Source organism: Anastrepha ludens, chromosome 4 (assembly GCF_028408465.1).
Source record: "Anastrepha ludens isolate Willacy chromosome 4, idAnaLude1.1, whole genome shotgun sequence".
Lineage (NCBI taxonomy): Eukaryota > Metazoa > Arthropoda > Insecta > Diptera > Tephritidae > Anastrepha > Anastrepha ludens.
In genome coordinates, this window is record NC_071500.1 from 26,214,281 (window position 1) to 26,233,219 (window position 18,939).

General features: G+C 37.2%; 1 protein-coding gene across 1 annotated transcript in view; it reads right to left on the reverse strand.

Moving 5' to 3' along the window:
- Window positions 1-10,990, reverse strand: part of LOC128861302 (probable protein phosphatase 2C T23F11.1) — a 51,599-nt gene extending 40,609 nt beyond the window's left edge. The window contains exon 1 of the mRNA XM_054099344.1: window positions 10,252-10,990. The gene's annotated coding sequence lies outside the window, so the exon portion shown is untranslated. The remainder of the gene's footprint in view (window positions 1-10,251) is intronic.
- Window positions 10,991-18,939: the final 7,949 nt, after the last annotated feature.

Genomic DNA, 18,939 nt, shown 5'->3' on the forward strand with positions numbered 1-18,939 from the left:
CAACCAACCAATTCTAGAGATTTGTGAGTAAGGCAGATTTGTGAGTGAAGCAGTAAAAGAGGCTTGGAAAGGAATCCCATTAAAACGAGGATCTCATAGACTTTATGCCACGAAGCTGTGATGCACTGTTGAAAAATCGCGTTTATTCAACGAAATATTGCTTCTTTTCTCGTTTAATAAAGCCTTGTAGCCATTTTATGTTTAAAAAAATCTTCTAATATATTATATTTTTATCTTTTTTATGTGGAACTAATTTTTAATTTGTTTTTCTTAAATTGAAATTTTAATTTTTGTTTACTTTGGATTCAAATAAAGGGTGTTTTTTTTAGAGGTTAGGTTTTCCAGTTGGCACTACTTTTTTCGTAGATGGTCTTTTTGACAGCTGTCACTTGATTTATGCTCAGTTTGGTTTGCCATTTCATAATGAATAGACATACACCTGAACAACGTTTGCAAATCGTGCAAATTTATTACGAAAATAATGGTTCAGTTCGCGCGCTGCGTCCAATATTCGGTCGACATAATCGTCCATCAGAGTCACTAATTCGATTAACCATGGATCGGTTTCGCCCCACGTTTGCTCTAGTGGATAATACGCATCCTCAGAGACGTCGTACAGTGCGCACCGAAGACGCTATTGCTGCTGTGGAGCAGAGTATCGAAGAAGACCCGAATGAGTCCATCCGCCATCGCGCGCAGCAATTGGAGATGTGCCTATCCACTTTATGGAAGATTTTGCGGAAGGATCTTGGTTTGCGGGCTTACAAAATCCAACTCGTGCAAGAATTGAAGCCGAACGACCATCAAGCGCGTCGCACGTTCGGTGAATGGGCCCAAAACGAGATGGCCACCTATCCCGATTTTCACAAGAAAATTTTGTTTAGCGATGAAGCTCATTTTTGGTTGAATGGGTATGTCAATAAGCAAAATTGTCGCATTTGGAGTGAACATAATCCACAAGCCATTGCTGAGACGCCGTTACATCCTCAAAAATTGGTGTGCTCTATGGGCAGAGGGAATCATTGGTCCATATTTCTTTAAAAATGAAGCCGGCCATAATGTTACAGTCAATGGAGAGCGCTATAGAGCCATGATTAATGACTTTTTCGTGCCTGAATTGGACGATGTTGATGTGGACGACCTTTGGTTCCAACAAGACGGCGCTACATGCCATACAGCCAACGCAACAATCGATTTATTGAAGGAAGCTTTTGGTGCGCACATTATCTCGCCCCGTGGACCTGTGGCGTGGCCTCCAAGATCGTGCGATATAACACCGCTGGACTATTTCTTGTGGGGCTATGTGAAGTCGCTTGTCTACGCAGATAAGCCCGAGACGATTGACGTCTTGGAAGAGAATATTCGGCGCGTTATTGCTGACATACGGCCCCAATTGCTGCAAAAAGTGGTCGAAAATTGAGCCTCTCGGCTGGAATTTATTCGAGCCAGCCGCGGCGGCCACTTGTCCGAAATCATTTTTAAAACATAATGGCAAACCCTTATCTTTATAATAAAGGAAAATTCTTGGCCATAACATTAAATTATATACGTTTTATTTCATCTTGAAAACCTAACCTCTAAAAAAACACCCTTTATGTTAACTGCGGAAAGGTCAATGCAACTTACAGTCTGAGTCAGAAGAAAAGAACCGGTTGTTTTCTTGTAACTTCTAGCTATATTTCGTTCGGCTTTTTGCTGCATAATGGTCCCACTCAAGGGCTACGACGCCAGTGCTAACTCGAACGACCGAAACGTTCCCGTAAACTCAGCCAAACAGAAATGAGTGAGAAGTACGCGAAGCGTTTTGAGGCGGTATTTTTATGCACGCAATCGAAAGGGCCGAAATTATCTTACGCTTTGGCTGCAAAAGTGATTAAGAAATCAAAAAAGTTCGTTGTGATGTGGAATCAGCGGTATTAGGTGTACAAAAATGTTGATGACTTTTCCGAGCGCGGCTTGAAGCGAGTGACCACAAAAAAGCAGGATAAAGTGATCGCCCAACTTTTTAAGCTAGGCCCTTCTTTGTGACTACGCCAAGCACGATCAATTCTTGCTAAAAAGGGAATAGATGTGAGTATCAACACCATCGAACTACAACTGAAGGAGGCGAAGATATCCAACCGTCCCACATCATCGAAACTACTGCTCTCAGCAAAACACATTGAGAAACAACAAAACAAGAAAATGGCGTCACAGTATTTGGAATGGCTTTCCCAGTCCCCAGACGCCAACTCCATTGAAAATGTGTGGGGAAATATAAAAACGCATCTTGCTGGAAGACTAGTCCATGATTTAAAGGAACTCGTGCGTCAAGTTCCCAAAATCTAGTCTTGTTTGTCGACGAACTACGCAGAAAAAGCTGGTTCAAAGCATGAAGAAGATTTCCAGGCTATACTCGACAACGATGAAGACTACACGGCTTATTGGGTAATTGCGACTCGTAGTTTTGTACATACTTTCATCAAAATTTTTTTTTAAATATATATTGTATCTTTTATACCTCATGAATAATCGCGGTTCCTTTTTTCTGATTTTTGAAATAGAACCGTTATGTTATTGATAATTTAACATTGAATTTTTTTTATGCCGGCACTGCTATTATTTTGTGGACTTTCCAGGACTTCATTCCTCTTATGCTCGTATGTATTTTATAAAATCTAATGAATTCTAAAAAAAAGGTGCACTTGTTTTTGATTTTTTCGAAGTTACGTAGGTGGCGAGATGGGTTGGGTAGGAAATATTTGTGGCACAATAATCGGTACTCAAAAGCCTGTACTGCGATATTCTGCTTTGCGAAATTCTATATTCAAAACATTAAAAACCGTTCTCAGAATTTTTAGTACAGAAGGTTATATTCAGGCAATAATATTTAAATAGTTAGCGCTACCTGTGAGGGCGCTAATAATTGATCCGTTGAATCCAAGCAGATATTTTAACCTTTTAAGATTTCTTTTTTGGCCAGAGCGCTATGCAGACCCTGCAGTTATTAGACAGAGACCACCTTCTATTGGTTTCGGGCGATTACGCTCATGTTTGTGTTCTCTACCACACGCCGAAGGTCAGGCTCAGAGTCTTTCCTAGCACACTTGTCCGCGTTTTCACTTCCCTCCAGTCCCGAGTGACCAGGGATCCAACAAAGTGTGCTAACGCAGGTACCACTCTGGCCACCAAGCCCAACCCTCAAGAAAAATTAGAATACTCTGTAAGCTCAAAAACTTAATTATTAAGGGGGGAGCCTACTTTAGAGGCTTCAAAAAATCGACTTTTTGTTATGCATAAATGTCTTCCTAAACTATCCAAGAATGTGTCCTCAAAATTTCAGAAGCAAATTAAAAATATCAATAATATTTTCGGAGTTACAGAAGAAATTGTGAGCAAGCGTCGAGCAGGCATACGAGCAGCCGGATCGCTCGAAGTGCGATTTCTCGGTTTTTTATTTTTACGATTTTTCCTAATTGGCGGGAGAGATAGGGAAAAAGTTAAACGTCCTATCGAAACGAGATTACATTGATTGTATTCGGAATTAAAGTCTCTTCTAGTTGAACCTAAAAAACCTTAAAAAATTTATGATTAACCCACTTTTTAAACAATCTAAAGTGAATTTGTTTTTCCAAAAAAATGAATTTTTTTTTAATTAGCGAAAAATTGTTGAATTTCTCAGTTTTTGTTTAATTTTCTTGGATTAACTAGATGCTATACTATACTAAAATAAAATTTTTTTTGGGTTTTTGGTTTCAGATACAAATTACGATCTGCAATATTCCCACCGCATGACACATGCACACTCGAGGAGCCTCGGCAAAATGCTTGTACCAGGCATAATATGACATATATATTTTAATGAACAAATTTGAGAAGACTGTTGAAATATGTAACAATAAAACCTGAAAGTTTTGTTTCAATCGAATATTTCTTTCCTTCCCAAAAACAACCACGAAAAATCGATTTTTTGAAGCCTCTAAAGCAGGCTCCTCCCATAAATCACAGCCAAACTCCTGAGCACGGCGAACCATCCGACATTAAGCGCGAAACTACTGACGTATTCACAAAATTTTCTCCTGGGAATGCCAAATTCAGAGACCAACCAGCACCGGCACTTTCAGCTTGCTAGATTTTAATTTTATTTAAACTATTTATAATTCAAACTGTTCACAGCTATAGCTTAAAAATACACTCTGTTGTAAGATATCAAAAAAAATAATTTGTTTCGTCAGAAGTCGTCCCGACAAGGTTTTTGGCATTGATTAATGTAAGTGGTAGTCAGAGGTTGTTATTGTTCTTGCCTGAATATAAGTACCTACGTGCCAAAAAAATGTGCCATTCCAGCAAATTTAATCTAACACCAGACCTATGTATGTATATATGTATATGTGTGACAATTACTTTTGCTAAAAGTTAATATCTTAAAATTTAATTTTTAGAGACGAATTGAATGAAACAAAAGCGATAACAACTTAGGCCTAGTGAATTTATCACTTTCCAGATAGCGATATCAGTTTAAAAATATACTATACATACATATGTAAGAAGATAAACCACTGTGAATAAAAAGTCATAGCAACAAACACAACGAAAAGAAATATGTCAGATGGCTTTAAGCCGACCGTATTATGGAAGGCTACATATGTACATATGCAGTGAGAGAATATAAATATACAGTGGCTCACAGCTTATTTCGTGTGCCCGTTTATCAAAATAAAAAAGTTTAATATTTTTGTATAAACTTTATTTAGAAAAAAAACGTTAACGTACATTCAAAGATAAATTATTTCTTGTTACAAACATACATAAATAAACTTAAATTATTTCTTCTTAAATAATATATTTATAGCAAAATCAAAATTATAAGAAAATCCACGTCACACCTTATTTCGTGTGCTTAACCAAACTAGAAAAAACATGATTTTTTTTTTAATTTATTATGTTTTTACTAATCTAATATTTTGTAGGGTAGCCTTTTTGTTTTAATACAGCTTTTAACCGGGATTGCATGGAGCTAACAAGTTTTCCAGTGTATTCAGGAGATATTTTCTCCCACTCCACTTGCAATGCTGTTTTTAGATCTTGTTTGTTGCTTATGTTATGTTTTATAATTTTTTGATCCAGAATATTCCATAAATTCTCAATTACATTGAGATCAGGTGATTGTGCTGGCGTTTTTACCACATGAGGGCAATTCCATATAAGCCACCGTTGCACTAATTCCGACTTATGCTTCGGATCATTGTCCTGACAGAACCTGAACCTGTCCCGAATGCATAATTTTTCAGCACTTTGTAGTAAATTATTTTTTAATAAATTCAAATAAATAAATAAATCCATAATTTCGTCGATAAAAACCAAGTTTCCGACACCAGCTGTTGACATGCAGCCCCAAACCATTACATGGCTCCCACCGTGTTTTACTGTACCACGCAGATTCTTCGGGTCCAGCTCCGCGTTGGGCTTACGCCAAACGAAAGACTTTCCATCGGAACCAAAGAGGTTGAATTTGCTTTCGTCGGCGAAAATAACGTCATTCCAAAATGTTTGGTCTTTATTAACATGGTTTTCGGCAAACTCCACCCTTAATCTTCTGTTATGCTCATTAACAAACGGTTTGTTTCGAGCTGTACGACCATGGAAATCAGCTTTGCGCAGAATTCTTCTTATTGTTTCAGGATTACATGACTTATCAAGTACTTTTTCAACCTCTTTTGTCAAAGCTGGCGCACTAATTCGTGGGTCTTTTTTAATTTTTCTTAATATCCACCTTTCATCAGCTTCTGTAAAAATTTTGTTTGGAGCTTGGCGGCCTTTGTCAACCACTCTTTTTTCACGAGAAAAGCGTTGAATAATGTACTGTACTGTGGAAGTACTTAAACTTACAATTTCAGCAATTTTTTTCTGCGACTTTCCATTTTTGTAATGCGTAATCACTAATTCGCGCCTTTCAATCGACGTACGACGACCCATCACGGTGTTTTTAAATTAAGCTGGACAACCGACTACTTTCAATGTGTAAACTAAATAAGGATATAATCTAATATACTATGCAAAACAAATTTCTATAATTGCTAACCGGTTTACTGGCACCGATAACGGTAAAAGTGAACACACGAAATAAGCTGTGACGTCAATTTACCTAGTATTCTGTTTTTGTTGTAAATATTCTACTAAAGCAGAAAAAATTTGAATGCATTTATACATGTTTGTAATTAGAAATAATTTATCTTTGATTGTGCATTTAAATTTTTTTTAAAGTAAATCAAATAAAAATAATTTTACAATTCTTTAGTTTAACATACAGCCACACGAAATAAGCTGTGAGCCACTGTAGATGATCTCCATTTTTACACTTCTTACTTTACAAGAAGTCATGAATTGTGAAGTGTTTCAAATCAGTTAGCAACTGAAGAAATTAACACCGAATTACTACCACCAACCCCACACTACTATTCCTCATCGAATGAAGGATACCTTGCATACATACATACATATATACACGTTCTTGAATGACTGTCATGTGTACTGAATGTGAGTGCGATAAATGACGAGCATAAGAAATAAACAACAACACCGCAAGTAAATGAAGAAGAAGAGAAAAATAATTGTATGAAGCCTCAAAAGCAAAACAAATAATTTTTAAATATTTTTTAGATAATAAACAAGCGAAGAGGGTGTAGAGAGGAGAGGAAATGAGCGTAAAAATGCTGCGCATTTAAGTGTGTGCGATAAGTGTATGAATCAAAGAAATGCTACATTTTGTGTAAAGTGAGTGGGGGATAAATGCAAATTAATTGCAATTGAGCTTTATTGCCCTGAGATTTTGCAGAATGTTTGTTTTTATATTGCGCGTAATTTTTACCACAATATTTGTAAGAAAATATGATTAGAAATATGTTTATATTTAGTACTTGAAAGCTATTTTAAAATAAATATTGAATATAAAAATAAAATTTTTAAAAAAGAGCGACTAATGAGAAGATTAAAATACCTACTTTTGTTTATATTCAGTGCTAACGTTTCATTTTACTATAAATTATATTACAACTGATAAGAAACAAAGCTTATACAGGGTGACTTATTTTAAGAATACATATATGTACATATGTATATGTTAAGGTTGTTAATACCCGGCAGGCGTAAACACCTCAATAAATAAATTAAAAAATCATTAGAGAAGTGCTAGATTCGGTGCGGACTGAACTTTATAGATATATATTAGGCCGGGTCGATTTGTGGGGAGGCAAAAAAATCGGCCATTGCTCTGTGAAAATCATATTCTTGGGATCAAAATAAGAAACTTTGGCGAAGGAACCATGCCTCTAAAACGAGTTCTGATGCCCCCCAATTTGGGTATGTATGTATATAAGATAAATTATAATTGGCACTACGCCCTTTTCGGGTGCTCCTCCTCCTATTTGTGGTGCGTGTCTTGATGTTTTTCCACAAATCGAGGGACTTACGGGAACCTTATGAGAAACTTTTTCATGGCAAAAATACACCCGTAGGTTTGCCATTGTCTGCCGAGGACCCCTAATGGACAAACCTTTACAAACTTTATACTGTCGCGCTGAAAAAATGCGTTGATTTTTGAAACTTAGTTTGCAGGTAATGCATTTTCTCCATATAAAAAACTTTCGAAAGCCGAATTTCGAGCCAATTTAAACTGGTACAATTTATATATAAAATAAATAAATAAATAATTGGCGCGTACACTTCTGTTAGGTGTTTGGCCGAGCTCCTCCTCCTATTTGTGGTGTGCGTCTTGATGTTGTTCCACAAATGGAGGGACCTACAGTTTTAAACCGACTCCGAACGGCAGATATTTTTATGAGGAGCTTTTCCATGGCAGAAATACACTCGGAGGTTTGCCATTGCCTGCCGAGGGGCGACCGCTATTAGAAAAATGTTTTTATTAATTTTGCTTTCACCGAGATTCGAACCAACGACCTCTCTTTGAATTCCGAATGGTAATCACGCACCAACCCATTCGGCTACGGCGGCCGCCGTTTATATATACCAAAATTAAATTGGAAAAATTCTGAATGACTCTGAAAAAATTTTGAAATTTGGAGAACATTTTTTAATCTTGCACAAAACTTGAAGCTTTTATTTATATGGGTTTTGGAGGATTTTGTAATTTATATATTTTTATGAAAAAAAAAAATTAAATAAAAAATTAAAATTTATACATAAATAATAAACAATTTATATAAAAAAATAAAAAATTATATAAAATATAAATAAATAAAAAATGATATAAAAAAAAAATAACCAAAACTTTACAATACGTCACGCTGCTGCTATTGTGACATAGGTGTATAGAACTACAGTCATGGACACATAAATAGCACACTTGACTTTTGAATACAAAAAGTCGGGTTAACTTCCTAAAGGTCAGTTGGGCTGCAAAAGTACAAAGTCAGATGTTTCTGAACAAAAAGAGAATCATTTAAGTTTCCTAAATGCCAAAATCCAGTCATTGATACGCACCACAAACGCAAATTACTCATCACAGAATTGTATGATGCAAAGCATCGCAGTGGTATGAAAAAATTGCATCGCATTGGTTTTCGCATCTCCCAGTCATTGATACGCACCACAAACGCAAATTACTCATCACAGAATTGTATGATGCAAAGCATCGCAGTGGTATGAAAAAATTGCATCGCATTGGTTTTCGCATCTCAGTGCTAAATTGCAAAGCGACGTTTAGGAAGCCAGCCTTAATTTCAATCACTTCAACTTAACGAAAAAATAACTCAATCTTCAAATAGCATGGACATTTTAAAATTTTGCTATTTAAGTGCCCACTCTTAACTTATAACTAAAATCGGAAGTAAATAATTGACGGTAATTTTTATTGCATAGAAGAAAATTTGAATATGGGAATGAATATACGTAAACCTTCAAAATCGTAAATTTTAAACAAAGTCAATGACAATAAAAAAAAAATTAACACAGTATTAAATTAAAATGTGTGCATTTATATGCCTATGACCGTGTATGTATGTGTACAAGATTAAGTATGTTTGGCGTTTCCCTATGGACTCCGAAATCAGGGAACCGATTTTGATGAAACTTTTTGGAATGACGTCGTTGTAATATCAGAAAATTATCCCATAAATTTTTCTGGAATGCTGCTGGAGTGGCAGTGGCAGATATAAATCCGGGTCGTTTCGGTAACGTAGAATTATCGTAGGAATGTTCTAACTTTACACTCTAATGTTACGCTGCTATTATTGTGAACACATGTGTACACACATATATGTATGAATATTAATTCGGTATTTGTATGCATGCACCGATTGTAGGATTCACGGCTTTATTTCAATTAGATTATTTTTCTGACCTTTTTACTTAGCGACAGGTGTTTCATCATATCTGGTATTATATAACCCCATAGTTTATTTTTAGTATTTAGCAGTAAGGTTTTAATAATTATATTTTGAAATATGCCTTTGCCTTTTAACTCCAGCGGCATGTGGCCTGCTAACGCAAAATCCGGGCACAAAACTCCAAATGATAGAAAGTTCTTTTTGATAGCGGTCGCCCTCTGAAGGCCATGGCGAACCTCCGAGAGTATTGCTAGCATGAAAAAGTTGTTCATAAAAAACCATCCATCGTTCGGAGACGAAACAACACAGTGCATTCCTTCGTTTGTGGAAGACGCACAGCACAAATAGGAGGAGGGGCTCGGCCAAACAACTCTTAAAGGGAGTAAGCGTCAATTATACATACATATATACATATGTGCATTTGTATTATATATAATGGAACATTAAAAAAACATTAAAAAAAGCGCATTGAGACAGACAGACAGCATTTGAAGAGTATTTTTCCTGTTAATGGCGATTTTTAGTATAACAACTTCATTAAAAAACAACATAATAGGAATAGGATCTATATACGCATAGGTATTCACACACATTTTGCTGGTATCTGATTATCGAATATTGAAGAAAAAGTGCGCCAATTGAGCCTAAGCTAAGATGGTACCATTTGTCTGTTTATCCCTATTTCTTCTATTCGTAATTTGGGGATGAAAGACACGTATTGGTATGCACGTGCTTCCTCGCAGCAATTGGTAAATTTAAGAAAGAAAAATAAAACAATATTATTTATTAACAAAACTGGAAATATGGGTATATTTTAATTGCATTTTGTAGCAATACTACAAAATGCAGAGCACCGATTAGCCCACATTAACACATAAAATTAGGCAGCTATCTGGCTAAGCGCAATAAAACTAAAACGCTTACTCACCTGCCTGTCTTGGTATGTGACCGCAATTATTGGACTTAGAGCCCTATGGCACCCCGTAGCTGGAGATTTTGTTGGCGCTAAATGCGCTATTTACACTTAAATCTACTTCCTTGTGGTACTTCACCCGATGATGATAGTCCTGAATCGACAGCCGCTATGCCGAATTGCCAATAAAACAGTACGGTTGTTGTTGTTCTTTATGGCGGTTGGTTTTTTGCTCACTGTTATTGTTACTGCGTGATTCACTATTGTAAATGACCAATATTTAGTCGTACGAGAAATATACGATATCCAAGCAAACTGATTCCGATTTCAATGTGTGCTAGCCGCTATCGCTTGCGATTTTGTCGTTTTGGCGAGCGCTTGTCTAGAGCACCCCTTGACCGGAAAAATCTACAGTTCTTGATGTCGCCAATGCTCTTTATTTTTTACTTCCGCACTTTATCTTTATATTTATCCCTTTCACGTTAATTTTTAATTTATTTGTTTTTCTTGTAATAATTTCTTCCAACACAAAAAGCACAACAAAAACTGTTTCAGTTCGTTCCGCATTGATTCTCCACATGAAAATAAAAATGCTCAGAACTGCCAAGTGTTGCCTTAGCTTTGTTATAAAACTTTACGCTAATTTACTGAATCATAGAAAAGAGGGAAATTAAATTTTATAGTAAGAACTTGACTTAAGGGGATAACGGAAGCAATTTAAATTTAAAAGTCATGCAATAAAATTTTAATCCCGCAGCCACTATCTGATCGGAAGATAATTAATTGCTGTTATAATTGTTTTACCCAGTGGATTGATTAAGTATTGCAACACTGTTACTGGACGGCATAATTTAAATGACGTTTATTTACAGGCAGGCACCGTGGTTAAGTAAACAAAACAGGGTGTCGCAAGAAATCTGTGAAGAACAATATATGCACCCTGTTGTGAAATGAAGCTAACGCAGGGTGCACAATTTCAGTTTCGCATTTTGCTATCAGAAATGTTCATGATATGCGAATGCGGAAATGTTAAATAACATATTTAAATTGAAGATCAGCTGGCAGAGAACATAAATGAGATGAGCTAACGCAAATGTTAAATACAATTTCTTTGAGTTCTCAAATGAAGATTCGCTAGCAGAGAACCCATGGTGCAAAAGCATTCAGTAGGTGTGCCCAACATCAGATCGTTAACCATCAGAGCAGGCCTTCCTATTCCTCTGCTACCACTAGCATGTGCCACATAGAGTTCCTTCAGAGCCGGAGGGTTCATTCAGATGACTTGACCTAGCTAGCGGAGGCGCTGGATCTTTTTTCGCTGCGCAATGTCTATGTCGCCGTAAAGGTCAAACAACTCAGTGTTCGATCGGAGTTTGCATTAAATATTGCGTTAAAAATGAATTCAACGGTGCCAAAACCTTGGAAATGTTGAGGAACTGTTTCGGTAAGAATACTCTAAAAAACAGACGACAGCCGCTTACGAGTGGCATGAACATTTCAGAAAAGTTGGTGAGTTCATCAGTTGTTCGGATAAAGAACGTAGTGGCAGGCCGTCGACATGAAAAACTGATGAAAACATTAATAAAGTAAAAGGAAAGTTCATCAATAAACGCAAATTAACCGTCAGAGAGCTGACAGAGGACTTGAGCATTGCTTATGAATCTATACGGAATTGTAGTTAGTGACTTGCGTTGCGTCGTGCTGCTGCAAAATTGGCCCTAATGCTTATGAATTTCATGCAAGAAAGGGATCGCGTTGACGATTTCCAAGGCTAAATCTATCCTAACATTCATCAAACCGCATCATTACTGGAGACGAGACGAGACGTGGGTTTATGAGTACGACACGCAATCCAGACATCCGGCTTCGTTTTCAGCGAAACAAGAAAGTGATGCTCCAGATTGTTATGGACAGTATTGATAGAGTCAGAAAATCAGCCTGTTGTATTCTAACCACATATACATACGTTGCTCTCTCTCGCTCCGATGCATTAGCGTGGCGTTGGAGCCGTGCGCACATATATTCTCTTTTGCTCCGATGTATTTGCGCTCTACTATAGTAATATGGCGTTAGTGCTGTACGTTTACGCCTCACTCTCTTTCTCTCTCTGTTATATTCTAACGCCTTGTATATAATGTATACATGTTTCTCTCTTGCTCCCACAATACTAGTAACGTCGTACGACTTAGACTAGAGTCTTAGCGTAGGAGTGGGAGAAAAGACGAAGGACCGCACAAAACGGGGTCGTGAATAGCCTAAAGTGTATCTAAGATATATACAGTATAATCTCGATAATTCGGACAATTAAATACCAGAGGTTGTCCGAAATATCGAATTTTCCGGATTATCGAGTGGGTAAAAAATTTAATAGAAATCAGTAGATCAGTAATTAAATGAAATAAACTTTTATTTAATCTTAAATTGATTAATATTTAATGAGTTATATGTACATATATTAGTTTTTATTCGGCCGTAAAATAAATCAATATATTCGTTTGCCGCAATTTTGTTTCATTTCTCTTTCTGAAGGCAATATCTCTGAGACTCACAAGTTTTAAAATGTTTCCGGATGAAAATTCCTGTTCCTCTGCATATTTAATACAACTATCAAATGCGACAATAGCTTGAGAGTGCGAAATTTTAGGATCTTGACTTTCATTTTCGTCAAGACTGCTGTTCTCGTTATCTTCTTCCTCAATCTCGTTGATATCGAAATCAGTGTCGTCATTCAACCACTCAGTAATCTCGTTATCATTATATACATCAGGGGATATTTCAACAAGAAGATCAATTATTTTAGTTGAGCTGCTGGGCCGTAGCATCGCAAGAGGCAAATCATCATCTGAGTCCCATTCTTCGTCATAAAGAATTTTGTTAAAACATTTTCTGAGCACGCGTTCATCCACATTTTTCCAAGCATTAGACGATAAAAAAGCCACATCTTTTAATGTAAAGTTTTTTAAAGATTCCGGGAGATTGCTCGTTGGGCTGGACAAAAGTAGAGACAAAAAACTCTTCCGATAGTTTGTCTTTAAAATTCGGATAGCATTTTGGTCCATTGGCTGTATAAGAGCCGTGCAGTTTGGTGGCAAAAACATAACATATATGTCCTTATCGACATCCGACAGTGATTGGGGATGGCAAGTTGCATTGTCTAGCAGTAAAATGGCTTTGGCTGGTAAATTCTTTTCCTTTAAGTAACGCTTTACTTCTTTAACGAATGAGTTTTCAAACCAATTTTTAAAGATTTGCTCTGTTATCCAAGCATTTTTGGTATGGGAGTACCCAAGCGGAAGGTTTACATTTTTAAACGCTCTGGGGTTTTTGGCTTTCCCTATCATGAACAATGGAAGTTTATGTTCTCCGGTTGCATTACAACAAACTAGAAGTGTTACTCTTTCTTTTCCAATTTCGCGCCCGGTGCGGATTTTTCATTATGCAATGCAAGGGTTTTTTCTGGAAGTTTTCTCCAAAACAAAGCAGTCTCATCTGCATTATAAACCTGATCATACGTAATGCCCATTTCTGCAATTTTCTTTCGCAATTTTTCAATAAAGGGTTGCACAGCAGTAGAATCATTGGAAAGTTTTTCGCCAGATATTTTTAAGAATTTAATTCCATATCGGGAACGAAAATTACTAAACCAACCATTACTAGCCACAAATTCCACACTTTGTCCGTAAATTTGGGAACAGAATTGTTTGGCCTTTTCTTTGATGATTTCCGAGGAAATCGGTGCATTGTTTAGTCTTGCGTTTACAAACCATTTATACAAGTGGTCTTCCATCTTTTCAAACTCCGCAGGTCGCATAGTTTTACGCTTTCCAAGGCCACATTCTGTTCTAGCAATGTAACTGCAAAATATAATCAAAGGAGGGTAAACTCTTCTTACAAAATATTTTCGTTTTTTACCTATCAATCTTTAATCCACTTGATTTTATGTCCGAAATTGTAGATTTACCTATATTGTATTGCGCAGCTAGCTGTCGAATTGACTGCCCTTCACTTAGTTTCTTAAGAACTTCTTTTTTCTGGTCTATCGTTAAAAACGTATGTTTTTTCTTAGCTGCTGGTGCCATAGTTAAATTTATACAGTCCACAGTTAAAGAAATTATGGAGTTAATGTTTGAAATTAGCTACTGAACTACATGTTACGCAAATATGCTTATGAATATGAACTAGGAGGCTGACGAGCACTTAAACGCACTAGTCACGCAAAGTAGTTAGCAGGGGAGGATTATAAAATAAAATAAAAAATAACGGAATTCCTTTTTATTTTAGCATATTCACTGGATAATAAAGAAGTGTCCGAATTTTAGAGGTACATGAATACGTGGTGTCCGGATTACAGAGACTTCTATAGAAAGCGTTTTGGTGTCCGGATTACCGCGCTGTCCGAATTATCAAGTGTCCGAATTACCAAGATTAGACTGTATAAGGTATTGCTCTCTCTCTCCTTTTCCTCTACGTTATATTTTTTTTCTCTCTCGCGGAAATGCCCAAAACGTTGCATGGCCTTGAAATTTTAATCTCCATTCTCGTCCATCGACGCTTAAGAAGTAGGCAAGTAAGCGGTAATATACATATACATACATATATATAATATCTTTTAACTTCGGGTGGATCGTAGGAAAAAAAATCCTCCTCGAGGGATTGTTATCTTACCGCAATGATGAGGCTTAGTAAGTACAATATTCCTGAGAGCGATGCCAGCGGTAGCTTAACTACTGTAAAGCCAGTAAAGTCTTGTAAACAATTCATTTAGTTGCATCTGGCCACATATAAACGTGTTACTAGGGTACGTCCATATGCTTGGCAATTGCAGCGTGCAATGAAGGGTAGCAACTTTACTATTGGACTAGAAAACCTGTGCTAATCTACCATATTTTCGAAGGAAACTGATTTCTGATTAAAAAACAAAGTAACTAAAGTCGAAAAATAATCCGAAACCCAAGTTGACATGGTCGTTGACATGGTAGCACGAAACAGGCTACCTGAATTGGACATTGGAATGTGAAAACTCTCTACACACAAGAGTCCCACAACAAAAGTGGCAAGAAATTTAGGCAACATCAGTCAATAAAAGAAGTTCCCGAAAGTTCGGGAACTGTTGAAAATAAGTGAATTGACTTTAGTTTTTGAAGCGATTGAAACTACGATGAAACGAAGCTTTTTCACTTGATTAGAGGCAATCATTTTTATGGAAGAAAATGGTTATCAAAGTAACCGCATTTGTTCTAGTAACACAAGGGTTCATGATAAGTCAAATGAAGACTGTAATTTGCTCGAAAATAAATATGCAGGAAATTTTTAATCCATTTAACGGTATTTCGCAGCTATTGTAAGTTGCTTGATTTATTGGTTCACTTGAATAGAGGCACTCAGCTTGCCGGAAAAGGAACAGTGTTTTGAAGCGTTCATTGCGTTTGATCGAAAACTTCTTTTAAAAAGAAAACTTCTAATAAAATGGGAAAGCAGAAAGGTTTGACAGATCTCGAAAAAGGAGAAATCGATATCTTGACTTCAAAGGGGCTTTCCAATCACCAAATGGCCAAAAAGATTGGCCAAAGTCCAAACGTTGTGGATATTTACGTACAACAAGGTGATTCCTGTGGAACTACTTATACAGTACAAAGGCACCATTTTTTCAAACAATTTTTTTTTTCACCAAGTCCCCTTTTAGAAAGATACATTTCTCCCAACGCATCGGCTATTTTTATAACCCCTCAAAAAAATAGGAATTGTCGAACTCTCCAAAATACGCCTCTGTCTCATCGATGACTTCCTCGTTTGAACTAAATTTTTATCCCGTGAGCCATTTTTTCATATTAGGGAACAAGAAAAAGTCGCAGCGAACCAGATCGGGTGAATACGGGGGATGCGGCAGCAATTCATAACGCGATTTATGCAGTTTGGCGGCGACAACTCCAGATGAATGTGCTGGTGCGTTATCGTGGTGAAACAGCATCTTTCATTTTCGCCAAGTACGTGTCTTCCTCAATTTTTGTGAAAGCGGTCCAATAACTCACTGTAGTATTGCCCAGTGATTGTTCTACCTTTTTCTAAAAAGTCCATGAGGATGCCGCCTTTCGCATCCCAAAAATCGTTGCCATGACCTTTCAGGCCGATGGGACTGTCTTCGCCTTCTTTGGAGCAGATTGTCCGAAAGAAATCCATTGTTTTGATTATTACTTAGTTTCTGGTGTGTAATGATGAGTCCAGGTTCCATCAACGGTGGCAACTCGACGCAAAAATTCTACCACTTCTCACTTAAATTGCGCCAAACACTGCTTCGAAGTTAACAGCCGCATCCGTTTGTTGTCCCCCGGGAGCAATCATGGCACCAATTGAGCCGACAATTTTTTCATCGCCAACTTATCATGTAAGATATTAATTGCCGTTCCACTCGAAACACCTATGACCTCTGTTTTTTCGCGCATTTTCCTTCGTCGATCAACGAGAATCGGGTCATGGACTTTTTGAATGATTTCGTTGGTAACCACGTCTCCCGGACGTCCTGGTCGCACCTCATCAAAAACGGACGTTCGCCCACATTTAAATTCGTTGAACCAATATCTAACTGTGGTCATAGTTGGCGAAACATCCCCATAGACAGCATACAACTTTGCTTTTACGAGTACTTCTCGCATTTTTACCCGTCCGAAAACAAAAAGCGAATTACCGAACGATACTCCTCTTATCCATCTTAGCGAAAATCACGAAATACGTCTTACTCGGATAGCTGCCAAATCCAAACTAACCTATCAATCAGTTTGAAATTTGTTTTGCAGTCGTTTGATAGATTGCAGCACACGATGCTAAAACCACCTTCCCTCAGGAACGCCCTCTGTCAGCAAACACAGGTACCTATTGAACCGCTATCGTAATACTTCAGCTAACTTTTTTTAAATGATTTTTTTTATAGGTATGTATAAGAGATAACTCTCGAAAACTGTCTCTATATGATACTTTATGAAAAAAAATTTTAATACAAATATTAGTCAAATATCTTCTTTAAAAACTAAAAATTGCTAATATAATTTAAACGACGTGAAATAAAAAAGCTACACATTTTTGATCTCTCAGAATCAATCTAATGACTCATGTTTTGGGACGCTATCATCAGTCTCAGTCCTTTAAAAAGGCTTCGTATAGAGGATGAACTTTTTTGCCCGTCTTGGCTTTGTAGTAGCCAAGTATGATTTGTATATCGCGATAGGGGTAAAGCTCGCATGTTGAATTATCTCGCTTTGATGCGGATTATGGCGATACGCTGGTCCATCACTGTAGAATAAAATAAATTGATGGCGACGTTTTTATCTCAACTCGAGTTTTATATAGAATTTGCTGTACTTTACATGATAAAGGGTTTTCCAATAACAGATGTTATTTTGAATAGCCCGCTATTTCGGTAGATGCCACTTTTGAAGCTGTCATTTTTTGATATTTGTCGAATAGAAACTACGCCATTAATAAAAATGGAACGATACACGCTTAAACAACGCATTGAAATTATTAAAATTCACCATAAAAATGGTGAAAATTTGGCAGAGACGGTGCGTAAAACTCGAACATTTGCGGGTCATTGTGAAGCACCTTGTCGGACCGCAATACAGAAACTGGTGAAAAAATTCGAGCTGTTGGGACAAGTTAGTGATTTTAAGAAGAAAACCCGTGCACGGCGGGTTGTAGCCGAAAGTGTTGAAGAAAACCCAGGTTTGTCCATTTCCCGTCGTTCTTTGGAATTAGGCATTCCACAAACGTCATTACACCGTATTTTGAATAAAGATTTGGGTATTAAGGCTTATAAAGTCCAGTTAACAAATGAACTCAAGCCGGCCGATCATCAACAACGTCGTGTCTTTGCTGATTGGGTCATTGAAATGCATAAAAATGATCCGGAATTCCATCGAAAATCATCTTGAGTGATGAGGCCCAGTTACACCTTGGTGGCTTCGTCAACAAGCAAAATTGTCGGATCTGGGGCTCAGAAAATCCAAGAGTTATTGTGGAAAAGCCTCTCTATCCTCAACGTGTGACCGTTTGGTGTGGTTTATAGTCCGGCGGAGTCATTGGACCTTACTTTTTCGAAAATGAAGCTGGAGCAACAGTTACGGTGAATGGATTGCGCTATCGAGAGATGATTACCAATTTTTTATGGCCGGAATTTGATGGTATTGAACTGGACAATGTTTATTTTCATCAAGACAAGAAGAGCCACACGAGCAACGAAACCATTGATCTTTTACGGGAATAACACCTCTTATTTGAAAACCCTTTAGTTGTATTAGACGTCGTAAGGTGCGATGATATTCTTTACATGTCCCGTTCATTAAATGTTTTGGGTGGTGCTGATTGTAGCATTTTTCCTCAAGAGCTAGTCAGCAGCTAGTCGTCAAGAGCTGATAAACGTAGGAAAATCTGTTTGCTGATGGCTGCTTTTGGTGTTCTCGCCATTCGGTCCGCTTAGCAATTTAAAAGATACGGAAACAAGTAAGGCCAGTCACATGGATTTTACTCTAAATTCCCAAAATACTCTGCTCGATTACTATCCACTACACTCATAGCTAGAAACATGACTCTAATTGTGGCGTAGGATGAGTTTATTACCAGTCGCCTTCGCATGTTTGTTGGCTGCTCTAGTTCTTCCTCAATTCTCTACAATTTCGTTAATACTCGTGCAGAATAAAGTTTATTTATGTA